A 6,178-nucleotide genomic window follows, 5' to 3' on the forward strand; every position below is an offset into this window, starting at 1 on the left:
TTGGTGGAGGGTGCGGAGTAATCCCCACGCTGGTCCCAGCATCTCAATGTCTCGGCCCTGGCGTAGCCGTCGTGAGTGCGCGGGCCGCGTCGGACAGCCGCAGCTCCGCCGTGACCACCACTCGACCACGTGCACCGCTCCGGGTCCCCTGCAGGCGTCCAGCCTATCAAGACCACTCGTAAGCAGATGAAACGAGACAGGACCAACAGAACACGCTGTATCCTGATCCCTGTCCTTTTCAAACGTTGGGTTCCAAACCTTAGACGTTTTGTCGTCTCTTTCACGTTGGTGTACACGGATCAGGCATCACCAGTGGTGTAATCATATTCGGCGGGCAACAGGCACTTTTTCACGATTTGGGGTATTCGCATCGCTCAATTACATCGCACTGGTTACTGTGCTGCAGTTTCTACCCGGACCGCGGATACAAATAGGGGCTGATAGCACGAGAACATAAAGGAGAGGGCAGTGAAACATATCCCTGTTCTTTTAACGATTTATTTATTGCCAAAGCATTTTATTTCCAAACCAAATTATTGTCATTTATTTATTGCCATTTATTACATGCCAAACTCGAGGAGCTCTACAAGCACGCTCAACTCCCCTCTCTCACAGAAGTCATCCGAACCCGTCAGGAAGGCCACGACTTCCGACGAGCATCCATTCTCGCCGGGCGTGCGCTACTCACGTTACTGCCACAATGCGCGGCACCAAAACAACCCATCCCTTAGCCGCTTCCACCACGGGACGGCTTCATCATCGTTAACCCAAAGCCACTCCCAGTCAGCGGTCCTACTCTTCGCCACGCTAACAGCAAAGACGCGCAGCTGAAATGACCGAGCGGTTTCCACATAGCACTGTTTATACCGACGCCACTTGGGACCCAACCACGAATACTGCCGGATTAGCGGCCATTCACTCGACATTTCCATACGCCTGTCAACAAGAATACCCAACTGCGCCATCGTCTACTCACCTCCAACTCGAAGAGATATTACTGGCTGTCCGACAACTTCAAATTTCTCACTGGCCTACCAACCAGCCTCGTGCAACTGTCTTCACAGCCAGCCAGGAGGCATTCCGCGCATTGCGCCGGGTGCCGTATCAGAATTCTATCTGTGCGTCCACCATGATGCTTGCCCGGAGGCTACATTGTACAACAGGACTACAAATTCGGTGGACTGGGTGCCAGGGTACTGCGTTAACTCCTCCAAGGAGGCCGTGCGTTCCCTGGCGTGCGATGTTCTGTCCACCCGCTCCCACCCAGTTATGCCTCATTACGACCCCAATTGGACCCCTTTGAAGCCCGTGCCACCTACCAGCGATGTGCTAGAGCTCGACTCCGCAGCCACATCCCTGCCAATGACTACCCGTTACCTACAGGACTGCCACGTGGCCTTCAGATTCTGATCCACAAGACTCGTGCTAGGGCGGCGCTTACAGAGGAAATCCTTTTGAAGTGGCCTTCTTACATATCAAAGAAAGGGAGGCCAACCGTCCTCCCAGGCACTACCGCAAGGAATTCACCTCCGCCGGCCATGACACCACCCACGTGCGTGACGTGCTCTTTAGGAGCCACACCGACCATTGAACATCTCCTTTGGACGTGTCCAGGACTGCACGCGGAGCGCACGTCTGGCAAACAAAGCAGAGTTACGTGTTTGAGAGACTGGCTCTACCCACCCGCAGCCACAGCCCAGCAGCTTTTGCCTCGTTGTGGGACTTCGCTCTCACTACTGGCGTTCATCTGAGAAGGTAAAGTTTTCCCGAATTAACATCACCCTCCCCACCCACCCCCCATAGGCCGAGTCGCCATCCTTGTGTCAATAAAGTTTTATTTATTTATTTATTTATTTATTTATTTATTTATTTATTTATTTATTTATTTATTTATTTATTTATTTATTTATGTATTGCAATTCTCACTGCCTTAGCTTGGCCTTCTAGGGTGATGCAGTGTGTACACGAGGAATATAAGGCAAAGAAACGCACAACATACAGGGAAGGATAGTAAAGCAGAAATGGGCAAAAATACAGGTGTTGATATGTACAGAAGTGGAATGTGAACAAAGAAGGCAACAAAAAGGTTTCTGGACCTTAATGACCTAAATGACAGTTTGTTTAATGTTTTTCACTGGTGCAATCGCTGGGGAATTGCTGTGAACTTAGATAAAACTGTATATATGCGTATAACCCGGAAGAAAAATCCACTTCAGTATACTTATACACTAAATGAGTCACCTGTACAGCAAGTTTCTGAGTTCAAATATTTAGGAGTAACAATCACAAGTTATTTATCTTGCAATCAACATATTGACAATATTTCCGCTACCGCCTTCCATAAACTGTCTTTCTTGCGACACAAATTAAAAAACGCTCCTCCAGATATCAAACTCCTGGCCTACCAATTAATAATCCGACCAAAGATAGAATATGCATGCGTAATATGAAAACCGTTCACACAGAAAAACGTAAAGAAACTAGAACGACTCCAAAGAAAAGCTGTAAAGCATATATACTCTAAATTTAGTCACACTGATTCACCTTCTGATTTAATTACAGCTTTGAACCCCTTACAGAATTACAGAATTGAACCCCTTGAGTCACGACGGAACATGTTTAGGCTTAATTTTCTTTCTCACCTTCTTCAGAGACAAACAGCACTAGACCCGACACAGTACCTGACGCCCATATCGAAAAGGCATGCGAGACACCATCACCCCTGAAGATTAAGACCTTATTTTGAACGGTCAGATACATTAAATTTTCTTTTTTCCACGAACAGTGGAAGAATAGAACTTCCTAAAAGGCTCTGTATAAAGATTCACTTTGGTTATTTCGCTGTGTATTGTTTGGGTCTGTAAACCCGTACTTGTGTGTCGAATTCTTTCTTTTTTCCTGTTTCATTTCTAACTGACTTGAGTGCCTGTATATGTACTTTTTACTTGTACCGTGCCCACCTGCTTGTACCTACGAAGGTCTGCAGTATACAATAAATGAAATTAAATGAAATAAAATGAAGCCTTGGTGCCGCGTAAGAATAAGTTAACGATGACATGCATGAGCAGAGTCGTCTTTTTTAGTTTAGGGCCCACAAAAACAAGGGAAAACTTGCAGATGTGATCACTCCACGACATGTGCAACGAAAAACACATGGTTTCCACTCAGCGATTTATTTGAGCAAGAAGGTGTGTGTGCACACACCCGGGAGAGGCTCTGTCAGGCCCCAATGTAAATATTGTTTGGAGATCGCTCATCATCTTTAATCATGGTTCGTCTCATCTTTGCCTTGCGGTAGCGTAATGATATCACTAATATTCGTGGTACCGACAACAATAACTAATATTACGGCAGGTAAAACACTTATTTCAAGTGACTGGAAGTTCGCGCTCGAAACCAGGAGACGCCCTCACTCCAGAGCTTCTACGGCGTCGGGAATTTGTTGCAGAGTGGATATAGCGGTGGGTATACGGCGGGTTCAGCCACCTAACGTGGGGCTCGTGTTGGCATGCAGTGGCCGCCCGGCTACAGCCTCCTCTCGGATGAGCGCCTGGTGCGGTGCTGGGTAGGCACTCCTGGCATGACGGTGGTGTTGCAGAAGTGCACGGTAATCTGGCTGGGTAGGCTCTGGGCACGGATTGGCTCGAGTTGTGCCCGGAGAATGAATTCTTGGGCTGTGATGTGTGCTCGCGCAGTTTTGTCTAGCCTTGAGGGGCCTGACGTCCATATTAGCACAGTAGGATTTAGGTAATCCCCGTGCTTTTTAAAAAGCGAAGCTGTTTAGCAAATAGTAATTTATCGCGTGCGCCGTTGGAATACTAACAAATGTCCGAGCGTGCACACGTAAGCGTGGTCCTTGCGGCGGCCGCTCGGCAGTTAACAAAACAAAGCAAATGCGTAGCCCTCGTGTGTGCGTGCCTCGCGACGACCGACCAGGGTCCAATCGCATGTTTGTCAAGCCAAGCATACCCACTCAAGCGGGTTGGCCAATATTAGCCAAAAAACATGTCCACAGTGACATGAATGGCAGTTCGGTCCTGTGAGCAGAAAAGTATCTCGTGCAAGCGCAGCAGGCTTTCGTTAATGACAGCCGCCATGTAAAAACAAATGGTCCATATTGTGCGTTCTACATTGTCTAAAACAGACCTTCAAATTCAACTTTCAGGCATTCAGTCTACATACCGGTTTGTATGTGCTGTGTTGAGTTCCAACTCAGTGCTTATGAAAGCTTGAAAGTAACAATTCTTGTCCTGATTACTTTAGGTGGCTATAAAATATTCTCCGTGGTTACTTATGCCTATTTCTGCTTTCAGAAGATAAAGCGATTGGTCCGGTAAGAAGTAATGCTTATCTACAGCAAGCTTAAAGGCGAGCAAAAATTCGATTGCCGATGGCTTCATTAAAACCACACAGACAAGCATATAACCGGTCGAATCAAACACCAGTTGACCCCCAAGGAACAATCAGGGAACAACATGTAGCCCGATGGTGTGGGTGGTTCGTCCAGTGGGGAGCATTTGCAATGCTGAACGTTTAATCTGATTGGAGCACCAGTTTGTCCAGAAAGGTAATGGAAAAAATTAATGGTTTATCATCAGAAGAAAAACAGTTCCTGTCCCGTGAACCAGCAGAAATGACTAACATTTTTTTTGCAAGGGTACAAAAGGTACTTTCCAAGAAGAATCAACATTTGAACCGTAGAGGGACTACCCCAGAATTCATAGATCTGCCTTAAACTTAGGCAGTGAGCCGCCTTCAGAAATTCGGCTCCAAGATAGGAAACGGCTTGAACGGGTTCAAGAACACCGCTTCGTTTCATTTACGTTGAAGCTAACTTGCTTCGTCAAGTGACCTGGCGACTTCAGCCGGGAGGGAGCCGACGTAGCTATGATCCCGAGTAAACGAGGAATATTGTTTTGAATGTGAAATTCAGACTAATGATACAACAGTTTTTGCAAAGAAATTCATATTGTAATTGTTTACACATCACCGCTGAAAGAAATAGCTATCCACAGTTATCTACATAGAAATCATTAAGCGTGTTTTAAACATTTATTGAAAATTTAATCATGAATTTAAGCGAAGGAGCATTTGAATAGTGTGCTTTTGGGCGGAAAACACGACCTCCTATACTTCGGATACAGTGTGCGAGATCCCAGAATGAGCGACAGCCAAAAAAAAAAAACGTGGTGACAATTCGAATCGCGGTTCATAGGTTACAAGAACGCACGTGTGACTTCACTGGTAAAGCAGCGCACAAGCCGTCTGGAGTGCAACGGGGCCGACTAGGCGTTAGTAGTGGCAAAAGCGGCTCACTGCAAAGACGTAGCAAGAGACTCCGCCGCCATGCGTTTCATTACATAACGAGGCTGGCACAATTCTCTTGCACTAAATTACAAAGAGCTGGCACATCTTAAAAGTGACGTGGAAGGAGTAAGATTCCCGTGTAACACAGCAGAAGTTCAAGTCCGGTAAGTTATACATACCCAATTTTGTTGAACCTTATGCGCTATCATGCGCTTTGGGGCTGCTTGGAAACGAAAAGGTAGTTTTTTTTTTACCGTAACGTTCACGTACGCTTGCGTTATTCTGTTCTCGTACTAAATAAAGTATGCACTTCCACGAAAGAGAACTGTGAGTGTCACGTCGTACCTGCTTTTCGTCTTCGGATCTAACAAGCAGCTTCAACGTATCAGATTTGTATATTTCTGATCTGAAGTTTTGTAAGAATGACAATTAAACCTCAGCTCAATTAGTGTATAAAAGTATTAGTAACGGAAAGTGTTACATAGCCAAAATCATGTGCACTTATGGATGTGTCTTCGAGTGTCTTCTTATTGCCAAATAGGTGAATCTGGTCTTGTGTGTGGTACTTTTGTACCCTGGGGAATAATGTTTCCTTTCCCCAGCCTTTACAGGTTATGAGCACTATTACAAAATCACGGCATACTGCAATACATGGAGGCATGCTTGAAGTACAGCACAGCATCGCTGGCAGATTTAAATGCAGCGCTATAATATTTTTATCGGAAACTATTTTTTACTACACATTCAAAGAGAGGTCTGCATTGTGATCGCTGAATCTTGGGTATGCACGTGTCTCTATTTTCTACAAAATTCTGGCTGTTACAGCCATTTCAATGCTCGAGTTAATTCCATCCTTTTTGGCACTGACAGC

This window comes from Haemaphysalis longicornis, unplaced genomic scaffold (assembly GCF_048455015.1).
Source record: "Haemaphysalis longicornis isolate Haplotype H1 unplaced genomic scaffold, Haemaphysalis longicornis Haplotype H1 scaffold_6, whole genome shotgun sequence".
Lineage (NCBI taxonomy): Eukaryota > Metazoa > Arthropoda > Arachnida > Ixodida > Ixodidae > Haemaphysalis > Haemaphysalis longicornis.